The sequence below is a fragment of the Hordeum vulgare genome, chromosome 2H, assembly GCF_904849725.1.
Source record: "Hordeum vulgare subsp. vulgare chromosome 2H, MorexV3_pseudomolecules_assembly, whole genome shotgun sequence".
In the NCBI taxonomy this organism is placed as follows: domain Eukaryota; kingdom Viridiplantae; phylum Streptophyta; class Magnoliopsida; order Poales; family Poaceae; genus Hordeum; species Hordeum vulgare.
In genome coordinates this window covers 82,201,575-82,225,309 of record NC_058519.1, presented here as the reverse complement: position 1 = coordinate 82,225,309, position 23,735 = coordinate 82,201,575, and positions in this window count along the sequence as shown.

Sequence of the window (23,735 nt, the reverse complement as noted above, 5' to 3'; positions counted from 1 at the left end):
GTACCCTTGTAGATTGCACAGCAGAAGCGTTAGTGAACGCGGTTGATGTAGTGGAACGTCCTCACGTCCCTCAATCCGCCCCGCGAACCGTCCCGCGATCCGTCCCACGATCTAGTGCCGAACGGACGGCACCTCCACGTTCAGCACACGTACAGCTCGACGATTATCTCGGCCTTCTTGATCCAGCAAGAGAGACGGAGAGGTAGATGAGTTCTCCGGCAGCGTTACGGTGATCCGGAGGTTGGTGGTGATCTGATCTCGGCAGGGCTCCGCCCGAGCTCCGCAGAAACGCGATCTAGAGGTAAAACCGTGGAGGTATGTGGTCGGGCTACCCTTGAAAAGTTGTCTCAAATCAGCCCTAATTGCTCCATATATATAGGAGGAGGGAGGCGAGGCTTGCCTTGAGGCTCAAGGAGCCCCAAGGGCTGCGCACCAAGGGGAGGAGGAGTCCTCCTCCAATCCTAGTCCAACTAGGATTGGAAAGTGGAGTCCTTCTCTCCTTTCCCACCTCTTTTTTTTCTTTTCTCTTTCATTTTCTATCCTTGGCGCATAGGGCCCTCTTGGGCTGTCCCACCAGCCCACCATGGGCTGGTGCGCCACCCCCAAGGCCTATGGGCTTCCCCGGGGTGGGTTGCCCCCCCCCCCCCGATGAACACCCGGAACCCATTCGTCATTCCCGGTACATTCCCGGTAACTCCGAAAACCTTCCGGTAATCAAATGAGGTCATCCTATATATCAATTTTCATTTCCGGACCATTTCGGAATCCCTCGTGACGTCCGTGATCTCATCCGGGACTCCGAACAACATTTGGTAACCAACCATATAACTCAAATACGCATAAAACAACGTCGGACCTTAAGTGTGCAGACCCTGCGGGTTCGAGAACTATGTAGACATGACCCGAGTGACTTCTCGGTCAATATCCAATAGCGGGACCTGGATGCCCATATTGCATCCCACATATTCTACGAAGACCTTATCGTTTGAACCTCAGTGCCAAGGATTCATATAATCCCGTATGTCATTCCCTTTGTCCTTCGGTATGTTACTTGCCCGAGATTCGATCGTCAGTATCCGCATACCTATTTCAATCTCATTTACCGGCAAGTCTCTTTACTCGTTCCGTAATACAAGATCCCGCAACTTACACTAAGTCACATTGCTTGCAAGGCTTGTGTGTGATGTTGTATTACCGAGTGGGCCCGGAGATACCTCTCCGTCACACGGAGTGACAAATCCCAGTCTCGATCCATACTAACTCAACGAACACCTTCGGAGATACCTGTAGAGCATCTTTATAGTCACCCAGTTACGTTGCGACGTTTGATACACACAAAGCATTCATCTGGTGTCAGTGAGTTCTATGATCTCATGGTCATAGGAACAAATACTTGACACGCAGAAAACAGTAGCAACAAAATGAAACGATCTACATGCTACGTCTATTAGTTTGGGTCTAGTCCATCACGTGATTCTCCTAATGACATGATCCAGTTATCAAGCAACAACACCTTGTATATAATCAGAAGACCCTGACTATCTTTGATCAACTGGCTAGCCAACTAGAGGCTTGCTAGGGACAGTGTTTTGTCTATGTATCCACACATGTATATAAGTCTTCATCCAATACAATTATAGCATGGATAATAAACGTTTATCTTGATACAGGAATTATAATAATAACTATATTTATTATTGCCTCTAGGGCATAATTCCAACATTTACGCCACTACATAGAGGAGGGGAAATTTAGTGGTGACGACGGTGAAGTTGTTCGTGTAGATCGTTGTCACGATAGTTGCCCCGGGCGACGCTCTGGTGCCACTACGAGAGAGGGGAGAGAGCCCCCCTCCTTATTCTTCTTCCTTAGTCTCCCCCCTAGGTGGGAGGAGAGTTTCCCCTTTGGTCCAGGGCTGACATGGCTCCCGGAGGGCAAGAGAGCCTTCGAGATTGGATCTCTCTATCTATCTATCTATCTATCTATCTATCTCTCTCTCTTTCTCTCTCTCTCTTTATATATATATATATATATATATATATATATCTGTTTCTCTCCTATTTTCGCTGCTAGTTTGTGGACATTCATCATTTCTTAAATATCCAGAGATGAGTAACTCCGATCGGGCTCAAACTTTGAGGGTGTTTCTATCGTAAAATTATATTTCTTGCGGCAAAAGTAGGGCCCCAACCTACTTAACAGGGGGAGCACGAGATAACAGGACGCGTCCACCCCCCCCCCTCTAGCCCTGCTCTGTTGCGTGGTCGTCTTGTCGAGCATTGTATTGTGTTGATTCTTCTTCCTAAAATTCACATATATTCCAAAATATCTTCGTAAATTTTTATAGCATTTGGAATCCGTTTGATACGAATTTTCTGTGAAACAAAAACACACAAAAAATAGGAACTCGCATTGGGCACTGGATAAGTAAGTTAGTCCAAAAAATAATATAAAATGTTGCTAAAAGTATATGAAAGTTGTATAATATTAGCATGAGCCAATCAAAAATTATAGATATGACAGAGACGTATCGGGAGCCCCTAAAAGCTTGGCGAGCGATTAGATCGGGCTTATGGGGGCCTCATTCCTCACCTCTCCAGTTGTCATGGAGCCAAAATTTAAAACATGCATGGATCTACGTTTGGCCCACTCAGATCTGACATTGTGTGGCATAAGAAAGTTGTCTTGGAGTTTCTTATCAATCTTATATAGTTGCATTGACCTCCACCGTCGAAGCTGAAGACAAGTTGAATAGTGGTCTCCGAGTGCTCTTTCCAAATCCTAAGGGAGGCCCTCTTCCCTTTTGTCATGTGTTGACAAGGTCGATGTCGAAGACGATGAACTGTGTGTTTGGAGAGGTCATTATTTGTATCAAAACTAGATTATGTTTTCTCGGTATTTTTAGGTCAGGTTTGCAAGGTGGGAGAGCATGGTTGTAATTTTATTTTTAATTTATGTACTTTTATGTAGTAATGGGTCACTTTTGCTATATTGGCATCGACTTTTATGACCTTTGTGCCCCTCTCATTGTTTTTTTTAAAAACTACACAACTCTAATCAACTAACTCATGAGAAGAACACAAGAAGATGTCTCCAAGGAGGGAGCAACGTACAAGAGTTCATCGTTTCTTGATATAGCAAAATAGATCTTGGGCTTATGCCCAGATGCACCCGGACTTTGAGGAATTTCGAGGAATTGGACTCATCATCAATGCCCTGAGGAAGGAGAATGACACCAAATGATGTCGCCATCATTGGCATTAATAGAAGTCTCTCTAAGTATTTCAATCGAAGCCAGATACAACCGTCCAAAGACACAGCACACCTTCGGTCGCTGACGGAGTCCTGGACTGAGGGGTCCTCGGATGGTTGGCCCATCTCTTATAGGTCAACCATATGGGTCGTATTATTGAAGATCGAACGCCATGATGACTTCGTATTTGAGAAGGAAAGCTCCGAAGACTAGCATATCGTCCAAGTTTAGTAGTTTAGGTCGACGCCCCTACCCCTGACTCAAGGTCAGTTGTATGTAACCCTAGGGACCCCTGGTGTCTATATAAACCAGAGGATTTCATCCGCATAGGAAAGTTGACTCATCTAGGGTTTTAGCTCATACGATCTCGAAGTAGATCAACTATGTAATCCTCATACACCATCAATATAATCAAGCATGACGTAAGGTTTTACCTCCTCAAGAGGGCCCGAACCTAGGTAAATATTGTCTCCTTCATCTCCTGCAACCCATCGATCCAAGGTCTACAATTCGGGACCCCTACTTGAGATCTGCCGGTTTTGACACCGACATTGGTGCTTTCATTGAGAGTTATGTTGTCGGATCGCAAGAAGTATTGATGGCATGACTAGTCATCCGCGAAGAGATCCACAACAAGGACATCTTTGTCCCCAGACAAATCTTGGCGTTCAGAAGCATCGTTTTGCATGCTGATCCGGTCGGTCACCTTAGCCAGGTGGGAAGCCTCACCCCAGTCACAAAGTAAGGTTCAGGAGCCTAGAGTTCACCACTGACCCCTGGGGAGATCTTGTGTTAACATGGCTCCTAGCTCTTTTGAAGGAGCCCACGAGTCCCGATGCCTCGACTTCGGAAGTTGTGGATCCCGCTACTGGGGCGATTTTGACCCTTGGTCCGACCTTAGAGCCCAGCGTGGTCGATACGCCCGGATTCGGCTCGGTCGAACACAGCCCAGGGCGTCCTAGAATGATCCCACGGGAACAACACTGCGGGCCGATCCCGAACACTTAAACAGTACACACTCCACCGACACTCCGTTGAACGAGTTACTCGACCGGATCCAATCTATGGCCATGATGAGTGACCAATTTCTGATCTATGATCGAGTCGGGCTTAGGCTCGACGACAGGGAAATTCATGTCCCACTCGTTACGCATTTGGTCGCTACCGTCGAGTGCCCGCCTAAAAGCTCCCCACATCAGTTACCGGAGTTTTGAACAGTCTACATCTCGGTTACTGAACATCCGTACAAATCCAATAATTGAGAGCCCGGACCTCGTCCCGAGATAAACACGGGGCCAGGAGCCGACCAGGCACGCGACCCACCATCGGTGCGGCTGGATCTCATCACATCCACGGACTCTGGTCTTGTCGTACCAAATCCCGCTAAAGCGCGGGACACAATTGTCAAAGTCTTAGACTCGCACCTCACGGGAACACAAAATTTTATTCCACCCACCACCCACCTCGAGCAGCCCTTGGGAAAAGTTTAAGGGTTCGGTCCACCGCACCCACACAAGGTGAAACAATGGCCATGGGAATAAATACACCACTTTTGAGCTAGATTCCTCTTCAATAATGACACGACAGAAGGCCCCGGCGAGCAGGAGATGATCAACGCCTTCCGGCATAGCTGCCATGACGAGGGCATCCTTAACAACCTCGCCCGTCGCCGAGTTGAAACCTTCGTCGAGCTGTCAAACCTGGTGCTCAAATATTACGCCATGGAAAGCACTTGGCAAATGCAGCAAATGTGCACGGAGCCCGGACACATCGAGAAAACCACAAGAACCCGAAGAAGGCGTGCTCCCCCATTCACGGAGCAGAATACATCCGGACCCACAGAGAAATGGAACAAAATGCAGACGAGATCGGTCCTCGATGCACTACTAGACGAGCCTTGCCACATACAATTGGCCCCGCCTAACACAAGATCCACCCATAGCCTCCGAGCATGTTGGATTGTCGGGCAAGTTGCGAAAAGTGAAGAGGTCATCATAAAGGCCCCACTTACGAACAAACGGTCGGGATCGCCGCTGGGGAGCAACGCGGAGATCCTAACGATCTACAAAACATTTTCCTCAAAAAATCAAAGAAAGAGAGCTCTTCGAGAGCTCCATCAAATCCATGATGTAACGACAGAAGCCCATGGCCGGACACACCAATTACTTTTTACAAGGACAACCAGTACAGGCCGAGCACCTGCCGCCCTAGTCCTAAACCCCATAGTCGACGGCTTTCAACTGAACAAGGTGCTAATGGAAGGTGGTATTGGTATAAACCTCATTTACGAGGACACACTGGAAAAAATGCAGTTCGACAGATCTTGAATCGAACTTAGCAACACCACCTTTCCAGGTATCATCCCCGGGAAAGAAGCGCGCTGTACCGGACGAGTAACACTCGACGTGGTATTCGGCACACCCGAGAACTACCGATCTGAAGAAATTCTTTTCCATATCATTCCCTTTCACAGTGGTTACCATTGTTAAAAATATGCCCTAGAGGTAATAATAAATTAGTTATCATTATATTTCCTTGTTCATGATAATCTTCTATTATCCATGCTATAATTGGATTGATTGGAAACTCAAATACATGTGTGGATACATAGACAACATAGTGTCCCTAGTGAGCCTCTAAGGACTAGCTCGTTGATCAAAGATGGTCAAGATTTCCTGGCCATAGACATAAGTTGTCATTTGATAACGGGATCACATATTTAGGAGAATGATGTGATGGACAAGACGCAAACTTTGAACGTAGCATATGATCGTGTCATTTTATTGCTACTGTTTTCTGCATGTCAAGTATATGTTCCTCTGACAATGAGATCATGCAACTCCCGGACACCGAAGGAATGCCTTCTGTGTATCAAACTTTACAATGTAATTGGATGACTATAAATGTGATCTACAAGTATCTCCGAAGGTGTCTATTGGGTTGGTGTAAATTGAGACTGGGATTTGTCACTCCGTATGAGGGAGAGGTATCTCTAGGCCCACTCAGTAGTACAACATTGCAGAGCTTGCAAGAAATGGGACTAAGGAGTTAGTCATGGGATATATTGTATTATGGAACGAGTAAATAGACTTGTCGGTAACGAGATGGAACTAGGTATGGAGATACCGATGATCGAATCTCGGGCAAGTAACATACCGATGGACAAAGGGAACAACATATGGGTATAACTGAATCCTTGACATAGAGGTTCAACCGATGAATATATTCGTAGAATATATAGGAGCCAATATGGGCATCGAGGTCCCGCTATTTGTTATTGACCGGAGAGTGTCTCGGTCATGTCTGCATAGTTCTCGAACCTACAGGGTCTGCACACTTAAGGTTCGGTGACGTCTCGGTATAGTTGAGTTATGTATGTTGGTGACTAAAGATTGTTCAGAGTCTCGGATGATATCGCGGGAATCACGAGGAGTTTCGGAATGGTCCGGACATGAAGATTGATATATAGGACAGAGGTAAACGGGTTGTGGAAAGGTTTCGGACATTACCGGTAACGTATCGGGAGTGACGAATGGGTTCCGGGGGTTCACCAGGAGGGGCCTGATCGTCCATTTAGCATCATGCTTTCATGTGATATTTATCGCTTTATGGACTGTTATTATACTTTTCTCTCTAATTTTGCAAGGTTTATTTGAGGAGGGAGAATACCAGAAGCTGGAATTCTGGAGTGGAAAAGGAGCAAGTCTGAGTCCTATATTCTACGCAACTCCAAATGCCCTGAAAATCACGTGGAATTTTTTGGGAATATATAAAAAATACTAGGCGAAAGAAGTGCTAGAGGGGAGCTGCCAGGGGCCCACAAGCCTCGTGGTCGCGGCCTGCCCCCTTGACCGCGGCAACAGGGCTTGTGGGTACCCTGGTGGCCCACTGGCCCCCCTCTTCTGCTATATGAAGGGTTCCGTCCAGAAAAAAATCAAGGCGGAGCTTTTTCGTGGATTCTCCGCCGCCACGAGGCGGAACTTGAGCAGAACCAATCTAGAGCTCCCGCAGGACGATCCTGTCGGGGAAACTTCCCTCCCGGAGGGGGAAATCGTCGCCATCGTCATCACCAACACTCCTCTCATCGGAGGGGACTCGTCACCATCAACATCTTCAGCAGAACCATCTCCTCTCCAAACCCTAGTTCATCTCTTGTAACCAATCTCCGTCTCGCGAGTCCGATTGGTACTTGTAAGGTTGCTAGTAGTGTTGATTACTCTTTGTAGTTGATGCTAGTTGGATTACTTGGTGGAAGAGTTTATGTTCAGATCCTTGATGCTACTCATTACACCTCTGATCATGATTATGATTATGCTTTGTGAGTAGTTACTTTTGTTCCTCAGGACATGGGATAAGTCTTGCTATTAATAGTCATGTGAATTTGGTATTCGTTCAGTATTTTGATATGTTGTATGTTGTCTTTTCCTCTACTGGTGTTATGTGAACGTCGACTACATAACACTTCACCATATTTGGGCCTAGAGGAAGGCATTGGGGAGTAGTAAGTATATGATGGGTTGCTTGAGTGACAGAAGCTTAAACCCCAGTCTATGTGTTGCTTCGTAAGGGGCTGATTTGGATCCACTAGTTTAATGCTATGGTTAGACGTTGTCTTAATTCTTCTTTTGTAGTTGCGGATGCTTGCGAGAGGGGTTAATCATAAGTGGGATGCTTGTCCAAGTAAGGGCAGTACTCAAGCGCCGGTCCACCCACATATGAAACTATCAAAGTAATGAACACGAATCATATGAACATGATGAAACTAGCATGAGAGAAATTCCCATGTGTCCTCGGGAGCGCTTTACTTCCTATAAGACTTTGTTCAGGCTTGTCCCTTGCTACAAAAGGGATTGGGCCACTTTGCTGCACCGTTGCTACTACTTGTTACTTGTTACTTTTCACCTGCCACGTTTCACCTCACTACCACATAACTTGTTACCGCTACTTCAGTGCTTGCAGTTATTACTTTGCTGAAAACCGTTTATCAGAGCCTTCTTCTCCTCGTTGGGTTCGACACTCTTACTTATCGAAAGGACTATGATTGATCCCCTATACTTGTGGGTCATCAAGACTCTTTTCTAGCGCCGTTGCCGGGGAGGGAAGCGCCTTTGGTAAGTGGAATTTGGTAAGGAAACATTTATATACTGTGCTGAAATTTATTGTCACTTGTCATTATGGAAACTGTTCCTTTGAGGAATTTGTTCGGGGTATCTTCACCACGAACGGAAGCACGAGGGGTTGCTCCCCAACCTGAGGTACCTACTGAAAATATATTTTATGAAATTCCTTCGGGTATGCTTGAGAAACTGTTGGCTAATCCTTTTACAAGAGATGGATCATCACATCCAGACTTGCATCTGATCTATGTAGATGAAGTTTGTGGTTTATTTAAGCTTGCAGGTTTGCCCGAGGATGAGGTAAACAAGAAAGTCTTTCGTTTATCTTTGAAGGATAAGGCGTTGACATGGTATAGGCTATGTGATGATACTGGATCATGGGACTACACTCGGTTGAAATTGGAATTTCATCAAAAGTTTTATCATATGCATTTAGTACAGCGTGATCGGAATTATATTTATAACTTTTTGCCTCGTGACAGGGAAAGCATAGCTCAATCTTGGGGGAGGCTTAAATCAATGTTATATTCATACCCCAATCATGAGCTCTCGAGAGAAATTATCACTCAAAACTTTTATGCTCGGCTTTCTCATGAAGATCGTACCGTGCTTGACACTTCTTGTGCCTGTTCTTTAATGAAGAAGGATATTGACCACAAGTGGAATTTATTGGAAAGAATCAAACGTAACTCTGAAGATTGGGAGCTTGAAGAAGGTAAGGAGTCACGTATTAATTTCCAGTTTGATTGCGTTAAATCTTTTGTTGAAACAAGCACCTCTAGTGATTTTAGTCCTAAGTATGGACTTGACTCTTATGTAGTAGCTTCTCTATGTGAATCTTTTGCTGCTCATGTTGATCTTCCCAAAGAAAAGTGGTTTAAGTATCATCCTCCTGTAGAAATCAACATAGTTAAACCCAATCTAGTTGAAGAGAAAGCCATTGCCTTTATTGATCCTATTGTTCCTTGTGCCTACACTGAGAAACTACCTTACCCTGCTAGGAAAAAGGATCATTCTAAAGCTCCAACTGTGATACGTACGGGTTACATTAGACCACTTGCACCCCCTGAGGAAATTAGAGTTGAACCTAGTGTTGCTATTATCAAAGATCTCTTAGCCGAAGACATAGACGGGCATGTTATCAAATCTGTGAGGACTCCGCTAGAATTGCTAAACCTCACGGGAAAGACAAATACGGACCTGTAGTTGGCCTGCCCGTTATTTCTGTCAAGATAGGAGATCACTGTTATCATGGTTTATGTGATATGGGTGCTAGTGTTAGTGCAATACCCCGGTCCCTATATGATGAAATCAAAGATGAGATTGCACCTGCTGAGTTAGAACCCATTGATGTCACTATTACGCTAGCTAATAGAGACACTATCTGCCCTCTCGGAATTGTGAGAGACGTAGAAGTCCTGTGTGGTAAGACGAAGTATCCTACTGATTTCCTCGTCCTTGCTACTGCACAAGATAGCTTTTGTCCCATCATATTTGGTAGACCCTTCCTCAACACTGTCAATGCTCATATTGATTGCGTTAAACAGACTGTCACTATTAGTTTTGAGGGTGTGTCTCATGAATTTAACTTCTCCAAGTTTGGAAGACAACCCCATGAAAAAGAGTCGTCTGGAAGGGATGAAATCATTGCTCTTGCCTCTATTGTCGTACCTCCTACGGATCCTTTAGAGCAATATCTGCTTGAGCATGAAAATGATATGCATATGGATGAAAGAGATGAGATAGATAAAATTGTTTTAGAACAATATCCTATCCTCAAGAATAATCTGCCTGTTGAACTGCTTGGGGATCCTCCCCCACCAAAGGGTGATCCTGTGTTCGAGTTAAAACAGTTACAAGATACTCTTAAGTATGCCTATCTAGATGAGAAGGAGATATATCATGTTATTATTAGTGCTCACCTCTCGAATCACGAAGAGAAGAAGTTATTAAAAACTTTGAGGAAGCACCGTGCTGCTATTGGATATACTCTTGATGATCTAAAGGGTATTAGTCCCACTCTACGTTAGCGCAAGATTAAAACCGATACTGATTCTAAGCCAGTTGCTGATCATCAACGGAGATTAAATCCGAGGATGAAAGAGGTTGTGAGAAAAGAAATATTTAAGCTTCTGGAGGCAGGAATCATTTATCCTGTTGCTCATAGTGATTGGGTAAGCCCAGTACATTGCGTACCTAAGAAGGGAGGTATCACCGTCGTTCCTAATGATAAGAATGAACTAATCCCACAGAGGATTATTACTGGCTATAGGATGGTGACAGACTTCCGGAAACTGAACAAGGCCACCAGGAAAGACCATTATCCTTTGTCGTTTATCGACCAAATGCTAGAAAGGCTATCTAAAGACACACACTTCTACTTTCTAGACGGTTATTCAGGTTTCTCGCAAATACATGTTGCACAATCTGATCAGGAGAAAACCGCTTTCACCTGCCCCTTCGGTACCTTTGCTTATAGACGTATGCCTTTTGGCTTATGCAATGCACCTGCCACCTTTCAAAGATGTATGATGGCAATATTCTCTGACTTTTGTGAAAAGATTGTTGAGGTTTTCATGGATGATTTTTCCGTTTACGGTTCTTCCTTTGACAATTGCCTCAGCAACCTTGATCGAGTCTTACACAGATGCAAAGATACCAACCTCGTTTTGAACTGGGAGAAGTGCCACTTCATGGTTAATGAAGGCATCGTTTTAGGACACAAAATCTGTGAGAAATGCATTGAAGTTGATAAGGCTAAGGTTGATGCAATTGAGAAAATGCCTTGCCCCACATATATCAGAGGTATACGAAGTTTCCTAGGTTATGTTGGTTTCTATAGAAGGTTAATTTAAGACTTCTCTAAGATTTCTAGGCCTCTTACCAACCTCTTGCAGAAGGACTTTCCTTTTGTTTTTGATGAGGATTGTGAGGAAGCTTTCGAAATACTTAAGAAGGCCTTGATAACCGCACCTATTGTTCAACCTCCTAATTGGAACTTGCCCTTTGAAATCATGTGCGATGCTAGTGATTATGTTTTTGGTGTTGTTCTAGGACAAAGAGTTGACAAGAAGTTGAATGTCATTCACTACGCTAGTAAAACTCTAGACAGTGCCCAAAGAAACTATGCCACTACGGAGAAGGACTTTTTAGTAGTCGTGTTTGCATGTGAAAAGTTCAGATCTTATATAGTTGACTCCAAAGTCACTATTCACGCTGATCATGCTGCTATTAAGTACCTGATGGAGAAGAAGGACGCTAAGCCTAGTCTAATAAGATGGGTTCTCCTGCTACAGGAATTTGATTTGCACGTTGTTAAGCGAAAGGGTGCTGATAACCCTGTAGCAGATAACTTGTCTAGGCTAGAGAATGTCCTAGATGACCCACTACCTATTGATGACAGCTTTCCTGATAAGCAATTAAATGTCATCCGCACATCACATAGTGCACCGTGGTATGCTGATTACGCAAACTATATCGTAGCCAAATATATACCACCCAGTTTTACCTACCAGCAAAAGAAGAAATTCTTCTTTGATTTGAGACACTACTTTTGGGATGATCCTCACCTTTATAAGGAAGGAGTAGATGGTGTTATTAGACGTTGTGTGCCTGAACATGAACGGGGATAGATCCTGCAGAAGTGTCATTCCGAGGCCTACGGAGGACACCATGCTCGAGATAGAACTGCTCATAAGGTATTGCAATCAGGTTTCTATTGGCCCACCCTCTTGAAGGATGCCCGTAAGTTTGTCTTGTCTTGTGACGAATGCCAAAGAATAGGAACATCAGTAAGCGTCCGGAAATGCCTATGAACTATTCACTTGTCATTGAACCATTCGATGTGTGGGGCTTTGATTATATGGGACCTTTCCCGAGTTCCAATGGGTATACTCACATCTTAGTTGCTGTGGATTACGTCAGTAAGTGGGTAGAAACTATGCCCACTAGAAATGCTGATCACCACACCTTTATTAAGATGCTTAAAGAAGTCATTTTCCCAAGATTTGGAGTCCCTAGAAATTTGATGACTGATGGCAGTTCACACTTCATTCATGGTGTTTTCCGCAAGATGCTCACTAGTATGATGTCAACCATAGAGTTGCATCTCCTTATCATCCCCAGTCTAGTGGTCAAGTGGAGTTGAGTAATAGGGAGATCAAATTGATCTTACAAAAGACTGTCAAGAGATCTCGAAAGAATTGGTCTAGCAAACTTGACGATGCACTATGGGCTTATAGGACTGCTTATAAGAATCCCATGGGCATGTCGCTATATAAAATGGTTTATGGTAAGGCCTCTCATTTACCTCTTGAGCTGGAACACAAAGCTTATTGGGCAATCAAAGAGCTCAACTTCGATTTCAAACTTGTCGGTGAGAAGCGGTTGTTTGATATCAGCTCATTAGATGAATGGAGGGCCGAGGCATATGAGAATGCCAAGTTGTTCAAGGAAAAGGTTAAGAGATGGCCCGATAAAAGAATACAAAAACGAGAGTTCAATGTAGGTGATTATGTCCTGCTATACAATTCTCGCTTAAGATTCTTCGCAGGCAAGCTTCTCTCTAAATGGGAAGGTCCCTACGTTGTCGAGGAAGTATATCGTTCCGGTGCCATCAAAATCAATAACACGAAAGGTAATTTTCCTACAGTGGTAAATGGGCAAAGAATCAAGAATTATATCTCTGGTACTCCCATAAATGTTGAAACCAATATCATCAATATCATAACTCCAGAGGAGTACATAAGGGATGTTTATCAGCCTGTTTCAGACCCTGAAAACGAAGAGGTATGTGTTTCGGTAAGTAATTGGACTCTGAAACTTTTCCAATAGTAATTTTTCTCCATTTTGCAATTTATGGAAAATTAGAAAAATAAAAAGCAGTCCGGAGAGCGCACGAGGCGGCCACAAGCTTGGTTGCCGCGGCCTCCCCCCTGGCCACGGCAACAGGGCTTGTGGTCACCTCGTGTGCCTCCCGGACTCCATTTTCTTGCGGAGCACTCGTTCTGGTCCAGAAAAAATCATTATATATACGCTCGAGGGTTTTGATCTCCATATCACGCAGTTTTCCTCTGTTTTCGTTTCGAGCCTGTTGTGTGCCGCAGATTTAGAGCAAAGATGTCTCAGGAATCTGTTGGGGAGAATAATCCCCCTCAAGTTCATGAAGAAGAAGATGTTGATCTGAAAAGAGTAGAAGTCACGGAAACCAGGGACAAAGCTAAGGAGAAAACCCAAGCTAGAGAGGAAGTTCAACCTATGTTCAACATTCAAAACGTTGAAGGAGTGGATTTTCTCCAACCTTTCCTCCACGTGCTGTCTCCATCCTTGATTGAACTCTTGAGGTTTTGTGAAACAACTCGTGCTCACAATTTTTCCCTTTCTCGTGAAGTTGTTTTGCTGGAAAACCATGTCGCAGATATCCAAGGTATAAATCAAAGATTGATAGCTCTCTTGGAATCAAAGGCAAAGACTCCGCCACCATCACCACCAAAGGAAGACAACTAAACATTGGTATGGGCAACTCCCTTGGCTTATGCCAAGCTTTGGGTAGTTGCCCTGGTATCGTATCACCTTTATATCTTTTTCTTTTACCTTTGTTTTAGTTCTTTCCTTTTAGTTTTTATTTCTTCTCTTAGTGGAATAAGTCTTTAGTGTTCAGTTTGAGTATTTTTGCCTTGTGTCTCCCCCGATGTATTCGAGCTTGCGAGCTATATAATAAAGAGTATCTTAGTCAAGGGCTTTGTTTTGTGCCATGATCAAAAGTATGAAAAGAACGATAGCATGAAAGATCATGAGATGATCTTATGGAAAGTGATAACTTCACATATACCAAGTATGATGATTGAAACTAGTTGAGAATAGACCAACATAGACCTCAGTCATTGTTGCAATTAATAAGAAGTAATAAGGAAAGAGAGGCTCACATATAAATATATCATCTTAGACACTTTCTATAATTGTGAGCACTCACCAAACTATTACATGCTTAGAAGTAGATGTTGGACAAGGAAGACAACATAATGAATTGTGTTTGCTTCGTTCCAAACAATGTTATATGATTAGAGATCCCTTAGCATGTGACGATTGCTTCCACCTCTTATTAGCCAAAACTCCCGCACCAAGTAGAGATACTACTTGTGCATCCATAAACCTTCAACCCAGTTTTGCCGTGAGTGTCCACCATACCTACCTATGGATTGAATAAGATCCCTCAAGTAAGTTGTCACCGGTGCAAGCAATTAAAATTGCTCTCTAATATGTATGATCTATTAGTGTGTGGAAAATAAGCTTTATACGAACCTGTAATGAGGAAGACATAAAAGCGACAGACTGCATAATAAAGTTATTTATCACAGGGGGCAATATAAAGTGACGTTCCTCCGCACTAAGAGGACACGCATCCAAACCTCAAAAGCACATGACAACCTCTGCTTCCCTCTGCGAAGGGCCTATCTTGTACCTTTACTTTTTGCCCTTGTAAGAGTCATGGTGATCTTCACCAATTCCTTATTTAGCCTTTTTCTTGGTGAACGTCATATGCTTGGGAAAGATCTATATTCATATATCAACTTGGAGATGAGTACTTATGCTTTATTATTGTTGACTTTACCCTTGAGGTAAATGGTTGGGAGGCAAAACTATAAGCCCCTATCTTTCTCTGTGTCCAACTGAAACTTTGATACCATGAGTAGCACGTGAGTTGTAACAATTGTGGAAAACAAAAGAGATGATTTAGTATGTGGATTTGCTTTACAAGTTCTTATTTCACTCTTTCTGATGCTATGATAAATTGCAATTGCTTCAATGACTATGGACTGTTGTTGGCTACTTCTCGGTAAGGTTTTTGATTCATACTTTGCTTTGTGAAGGAATTGTTACTTTCCCATATGAATCTCTATGCGGTATTGTTGTTCTATGTGTGATCATGATGCCCTCATGTCCGTATTATTTTTTACCGACACCTTCATCCCTAAACATGTGGACATGTTTATGGATCTTGGTTTTCGCTTGAGGACAAGCGAGGTCTAAGCTTGGGGGAGTTGATACGTCCATTTTGCATCATGCTTTCATGTGATATTTATCACTTTATGGACTGTTATTATACTTTGTGGTACCATACTTATGCCTTTTCTCTCTTATTTTGCAAGGTTTATTTGAAGAGGGAGAATACGGGCAGATGGAATTATGGACTGGAAAAGGAGCAAGTCTGAGTCCTCTATTCTGCGCAACTCCAAATGCCCTGAAAATGAACGTTGGATTTTTTGGGAATATATAAAAAATACTGGGCGAAAGAAGTGCTAGAGGAGAGCTGCTAGGGGCCCACAAGCCTGGTGTCCGCGGCAACAGGGCTTGTGGGCACCCTAGTGGCCCACTGGCCCCCTCTTCTGCTATATGAAGGGTTTCGTCCGTAAAAAAATCAAGGCGGGTCTTTTTCGTGGATTCTCCGCCGCCACGAGGCGGAACTTGAGGAGAACCAATCTAGAGCTCCGGCAGGACGATCCTGCCGGGGAAACTTCCCTCCCGGAGGGGGAAATCATCGCCATCGTCATCACCAACACTCCTCTCATCGGAGGGGACTCGTCACCATCAACATCTTCATTAGCACCATCTCCTCTCCAAACCCTAGTTCATCTCTTGTAACCAATCTCCGTCTCGCGACTCCGATTGGTACTTCTAAGGTTGCTGGTAGTGTTGATTACTCTTTGTAGTTGATGCTAGTTGGATTACTTGGTGGAAGAGTTTATGTTCAGATCCTTGATGCTACTCATTACACCTCTGATCATGATTATGATTATGCTTTGTGAGTAGTTACTTTTGTTCCTCAGGACATGGGATAAGTCTTGCTATTAATAGTCATGTGAATTTGGTATTCGTTCGGTATTTCGATATGTTGTATATTATCTTTTCCTCTAGTGGTGTTATGTGAACGTCGACTACATAACACTTCACCATATTTGGGCCTAGAGGAAGGCATTGGGGAGTAGTAAGTAGATGATGGGTTACTAGAGTGACAGAATGGGGCTATGGTCAACCCCAGTCTATGCATTGCTTCGTATGGGGCTGATTTGGATCCACTAGTTTAATGCTATGGTTAGACGTTGTCTTAATTCTTCTTTTGTAGTTGTTGATGCTTGCGATAGGGGTTAATCATAAGTGGGATGCTTGTCCAAGTAAGGGCAGTACCCAAGCGCTGGTCCACCCACATATCAAACTATCAAAGTAACGAACGCGAATCATATGAACATGATGAAACTAGCATGACAGAAACTCCCATGTGTCCTCGGGAGCGCTTTACTTCCTATAAGACTTTGTTCAGGCTTGTCCCGTGCTACAAAAGGGATTGGGCCACTTTGCTGCACCGTTGCTATTACTTGTTACTTGTTACTTTTCACTTGCTACGTTTCACCTCACTACACCATCACTTGTCACCGCTACTTTCAATGCTTGGAGTTATTACCTTAGTGAAAATCATTTATCAGAGCCTTCTGCTCCTCGTTGGGTTCGACACTCTTACTTATCGAAAGGACTACGATTGATCCCCTATACTTGTGGGTCATCAGGGCCACCCACTCAGGGGGGGCACATAGGCCTAAGAGGTGGTGCACCAGCCCCTAGTGGGCTGGGCGGCCAGCCCTTATGGGCCTATGCACCCAAAGTGAGGAGGTGGAGAGGAGTTTGAATAGGAGGAGGACTCCTCCTAGCGCCTCCACCACCCCAATTGGAGGAGGACTCCTCCTCTTGGGTCCGCCGGCCAACCCTTGGGTTTTTCCCTAGGGCTCCACCCCTTCCATCCCTCTTGTATATATATTGGAGAGGAGGGGGCAGCCCTCACCCAAGCCACGACGCAGCTCTCTCGTTTCACCTCTAGATTGATTCGGTAGTGCATGGCGCAACCCTGCCGGATCAACTCCACCAACACTGCCGCCACGTCCTCGTGCTGTTGAAGAACTCATCTACCTCTCTGCTCCCTCTTGCTGGATCAAGAAGGTGGAGATCATCATCAAGCTGTACGTGTGCTGAACACGGAGGTATCGTCTGTTCGGCACTAGATAGTGATTGGATCGTGGGACGTCTTGCGATTTAGCAAAGACGTTCGACTACATCAACTGTGTTTCTTAACGCTTCCCGCGTAGCGATCTACAAGGGTATGTGGATCCGATCTCTCCTCTCGTAGATGGTCATCACCATGCATAGATCTTGTATGTGCATAGGAAATTTTTTGTTTCTCATGCAACGTTTCCCAACAACCATGCCATGTTGGGACGCGAAGCCTTCACAAGATTCCAGGACATACCACATTATGGGTACATGAAGCTCAAAATGCCAGGGCCAAACGGTGTGATCACAGTCATAAGTGACCCGAAAAGAACCCTCCGAGTTGGAAACAAAACGGCATCCCTAGCCCTTGAGGTACTAATAAAAACCCTCGCCATGGAAGAACTCACCACTCTCTACTCCACAGTGAACAAGGACAACGTGATCCTCGGTAAGTGGCCCAAGTCCACATTCTTTAAACGAGCGGACGAGATCATGAAATTTCAGGTGCATCCAATGTCCCCAACAAAACGGCGTCCATCGGAGCTCAGCTGGACCCCGCAATCAACGAGGCGTTGTGCAGTTTTCTGTGTGAAAATTGAGACATATTCGCCTGGCACCCCTCAAACATGCGAGGGATCCTTCACGGGCTGGCCTAATATAGCCTGAATATAATAGCATGCTTCAAACCTATCAAACAGGCCTTGCGCCGATTCTCTGAACCAAAGCATCAAGCTATGGGCGAGGAACTGGCCAAACTACTAGAAGTCGGGTTCATCAAAGAAATTAAATATCCCGACTGGTTGGCAAATTTCATCACGGTACCAAAGAAGGACAAATCTTGGCGGCTATGTGTCGATTTCAAAGACATCGATAAGGCCTTCCCTAAGAATCCTTTCCCCTTACCCCTAATAGACCAAATTATCGGTGCAATGGCCGGACACGACTCTTTGTGTTTCCTCGATGCTTATTCTGGATCCCATTAGATTAAAATGAAGGAATCCGATCAGGCTGCAACCGCCTTCATAACCCCATATGGGCCCTTCTACTTTAACACAATGAATTTCGGGTTAAATAACGCGGGCGCCACTTACCAGCGCATGATCCAAACATGTTTGGAGAAACAAGTTGGCAAAACGGTAGAGGCATACTTGGACGATGTTGTCGTCAAGACCAAGCACGTGGACCAGTTGGTAGATGACCTCAGCCATACCTTTGCCAGCCTACGAGAATACGACATACGTCTTAACCCAGACAAGTGTGTCTTCGAAGTCCCAGACGGCAAACTTCTCGGATTCATTGTGTCGCAAAGAGGAATAGAGGCCAATCCAACCAAGATCAGAGATCTATCACAACTCGCGGTTCCTACAAAGCTGAAGCATGTCCAAAAATTGTCACGTTGTGTGGCGGCCTTGAGCCGGTTTATCTTTCTCTTCGGTGAGAAAGCACTCCCACTTTACAGGTTGCTTAAAAGACTGATAACTTCGAGTGGACACACGAAGCTGCGATTGCTCTGGAGGGAATCAAAATGTTGTTCGCCAGCAACCCCATACTAGCAGCACCTTGCGCAGGAGAACCGATGTTGCTATACATCTCGGCCACCAATCAAGTGGTTAGTGCGGTCCTCGTCATAGAACGGGAGGCCAAGGGTCACCAACTACGGTACAAAGGCCAGTCTACTACGTGCGAAGTGCTTACCCCATGCAAAACTAGATACCCACATTATCAGAAGATTGCCTACATAGTGTTTATGGAATCACACAAGCTCACGCACTATTTCCAAGAATGTGCGGTCATGGTAACATCCGAGGTTCCCTTGAACGACATCATTAACAACAAGGATGCCACCGGCCGAATAGCTAAATGGGCCATCGAACTCCTTCATTTCGAGATTACCTACAAGCCACGATGAGCCATCAAATCTCAAGTGCTGGCCAACTTCGTTGCCGAATGGACAGTGGCGGAGCTCCCCACGGATTATAGCACTTATGCTCATTGGACCATGTACTTCGACGGGTCCAAAACTCTCTCTGGAATGGGGATTGGTGTAATCCTCACATCCCCTACCGGGGATAATGTCCGATACGTGCTACATATCATGTATGTCGATTAGAATAATGCGGCAGAATACGAGGCACTACTACACGGTCTTCGGATGGCAACCTCAATGGGGATACAATAGATCGAGGCATGGGGGGGACTCCAACCTCGCCATCTCACAAATCAACAACGAATTCGGTGCAAAAATTCCAAAAGTGGCAGCATATAGAAACGTCGTCCTCAAGATATCAGCACGGTTCGAGGGATTAGAGTTCCATCACGTCTCTAGGGATAACAACCAAGCCGCAGACATCCTCGCCTGCTTACACACAAAGTGTGCCTCGTCCCCCACAACACTTTCCTAGATAGCCTTTTCAAGTCATCCGTGGTATGGCAAGTCGACGACACTAGCACGACAGTTGATGGTGTAGCATAGGTTACACCCCCCATACCCGAGCCGGACAATCGGATCATCGGCGGATCCATAATCAAAGAAACACCTTCGGCTCACGAGGTCATGGCAGTGATCGCGCCATGGACCAAGCCCTTCCTTGCTTACCTTCTTCGCAAAGAGCTCCCCGACGACCAGGCCGAGGCGGGATGTATCATCCGCCGATCAAAGGCCTACAAGGTCCATGAGGGATATCTATATAAGAAAAGCACCATGGGAGTCCTCCATCGATGCATCCCCGAAGAAGAAGGGAGGCAGCTCTTGGCCGAAGTACACACAAGTATGGGCGGCCACCATGCAGCTGCACAGACCCTAGTCAGCAAGTCTTTTAGAGATGGTTTCTTCTCGCCCACAGCCCAAGAAGACTCCCACACACTCATTCAGCATTGTGTAGGGTGTTAACTTTTTGCAAATCAAAGCCACATGCCCCCCAACGGCTCTTCGAACAATTCCGATCACCTAGCATTTTGCGGTCTGGGGGCTGGACATGGTCGGACCACTTAAAGGGGGGACCAAGAAAAAGAAATACCTCCTTGTTATGGTGGACAAGTTCACTAAATGGATCGAAGCCAAGCCTGTAAGCTCTGCCAAAGTAAAGCCGGTGATTGAATTCATATCCAGCGTCGTACACCGTTATGGTGTCCCACATAGCATAATAACGGATAATGGATCCAACTTCACCACCTAGGAGGTCAAAGATTGGTGCGCAAATTTGGGCATTAAGCTCCATTATGCCTCGGTATATCACCCCCCAAACAAACGGACAAGTCGAACGAGCCAATGGGCTCATTATGAGTGGTATCAAACCTCGGCTGGTCCGATCTCTCATAGAATCCGACTGCCACTGGGTGGAGGAGCTCGACTTCGTGCTATGGGGCCTGCGCACCACCCCGAATCACTCAAGAGGGTACACACCGTTTTTATGGTGTACGGGGCCGAAGCGGTCCTCCCTTGCGATATCATCAACGACGCGCCTCGGGCACACATGTATGAGGAAAGAGAGGCTGAACTAGATCGGCAAGATGACTTGGATGCATTGGAAGGCGAGCGGAATATAGCTCAGGCCTGTTCTACTTTTTATCAACAGCAAACTCGGTGCTATAAAAGCACAGAAGTTCGGACAAAGGCATACAGCGTGGGCAAACTCGTCCTATGCCTCCTAGAGAAGCATAAGCATAAACTTAACCCCAAATGGGAGGGCTCTTTCATAATTGCTAAAGTCCTGACAGGAGGAGCTTATCGCTTGCGCAACCCAGAGGATAATCTCCTCGAGCCAAACCCATGGAATGAAGCTCGCTTTCGGCGTTTCTACGGCTAGACCGATGTCGCTACGTTCTTCATAGCCTTACACTTCTTCTTTTTTCAAGTTTTTCTTGTTTACTTTTTGTAGGATCACTTAAATTTTCCGAGGATATTTTGGATCAACGGAACTGCTTTAAGCACTTATGGGAATACATTCATGATAAATAGAGTGTCTACCCTGATTTCACCTCGGGGCTTCTATAGCAAAGCCGACCAAAGTATTTATTTCTCCTACCTCTTTATGTATTATATGCCTCGATTGAATATTGATCTATGCCACTATATGGATCAATTGGACTTAAGATTCTTGCAATGATGAATTGCCTTGCTCCTCTTCTTACCCCCTACGTTCCCGAATGTTCGTCTAGGGGGTAAAGGGATCACCTCTCGGTTGTTACGACCGGTTCGCCTGGATACGTACCTCAGACGAGTGAAGCCGAAAGCTAGCGTTTCTTAAGATACAACTTGGTTGGCTACGAATGAGGTTCATATCATTTGCAACCTTCGCCACAAAATGGGGTTATTCATCCTGGAATAGCAGCTATCTGCACTACAAGGATACATAGGTCTCAAACCTACATTTTCTGTAGAACCCCGAAGAAAGGAACTATTTTCTTCGGAAGATGTTTCTTACATCTCATCATAATATAACATAATTCTACTGTGCGCTCTCTGTTTGTTCGCACCACATGGCCGGATTTCCTTGTTCTCGGAAATTAGTTCCTGTTTCCACAGGATACACAGTACGGAACACTGCCTAGTTAGTAACACAGGAGGTAGAAGCCGGTGGCCGGTAAATGACAGAATATTCAAACACGGAAGGAAGTGTCTTGCTACACGAATATAAAAATTACATATCATCACACATTAGGCGAGTGGTCAAGATGATCTATTATAGCATCTAAGGTGCAGTCTTCTTGTGAAAGACGAGCGGTGGGCATCACTTGGTCGTAGACGAGATGAAGCGAAATGTCTTTGCCGTCTGGCCCTACCGGCCCAACCCGGGCCATGTGCTCTCGATTCAGTTGGGTGAAGCATATCTTCACCATAGCCCATGCCTCCCAAGCTCCTTTGCGGCAAGCCATAGTCTTCCACAGGTCGAAGCGACTCTAGGCTCCTTTGAAACGCTCGGCAAGCTCGGCCATCGCTTGCAGAGGACTTCCATTCGGCCATAGCGATTTTACCATACTCCTCATAGATTTTCGAGCTCTCTCATGAACAATGGAGCTCGCCTCTTCCTCAGGACGACCAGTCAAGAGACCTGGTCAACAAGAATTGAACATCTTTACTATCAACGCAATAAAAACTGAATTATTACATTCCACGATTGGGATTTTACTTATAGAATAGACCTCCCCTTAATTTCCAATTCTCTTCATGGTTTTGCACCAAATGAGATTTCAAGTTCTCAATCTCTTCGGCTTGACGCTTATTCTCCTCCTTGAGTTTGTTATTTTCTTCACGACATCACTTTAATACGCGATAACCACCTTCAAGCTGGGATTCGGCATACCTTTGAGAATCTCGAGATGCATCTATTTCTTTTTGCAATTGGCCAATAGATTCACCTACTACGACAAAGTTTTCTGTTACAAAGGTAATCCCATGGAAATCGAGCACATTGCAAAATAATTTTACTCATTGTGTGCTTCTTCGGTGAACTTCTTCACCCCCTCTAGTTCAACCCTGCTAGTTTGCAATTCGACCTGGCTTAGCTCAAAATCTTTGGCTTTTTTCTCGTTCTCTTTCTTTAGAGCCTGCATGGTGGTAGACTATCAATTCAACCCTTAATTCGTTTGTACCGACCAAATTAAGACTCCGGGCCTATTGGGTCCGAACTAATGTTCGGTTACCATAAAACCGATGACTTACCTGCAGGTGGGAAGACATCAGCTTGGGCGCTTTTTGAGTCCGGCTCTCGCAGTGCCGAGGCACGCATCCGCAGAATTAAAGGCATTAAGCTCTTGTTCTAAACAAAAGCATGGCGCAAGGACTCGTTTTGCCGCCGGTGATTCATCAAGCTTTCGGCTTCAGAATGATTTGCTGAAAACTCTACGGGGTCGTTAGGAAGTAAGTCTGTATTCGGAACTCTTGCGTTAGCCGAGGACCTCGCATTTTCATGACTTTCGAACACTTTGGAGGTGTCTTTGGGTAAATACGATTGCGTACTTCTCCTGAATATTTCGGCTAAGGGTCATGAATAGTCAAGGCAATCATTATTGTGGAAAAGCGAATGATCGATATATATACCTCTTGGGGGAAGGGGTGACCAATATGTTTTCCATCGTTGCCCCTTGTCCGGCAATCATGTGCTCGATCGATGCAGCCCCAGTTGGTATAGCTCGACGTGGAGTTTAGGGCGTGGACCGCCAACCTTTAGGGTTGTAGCCAGGAACATTTTGGATGACAGGAGGTATAGCTTTTCTCCGAGTACTGATTTTCCTATTGTTTGTTGTGGAGGATGGAAGAGGCCCGGGATTGTTAGCCTAGAGGGCCACCTTGACTTCGTCGATGTTTTCTTGGTAAAATACTCTGT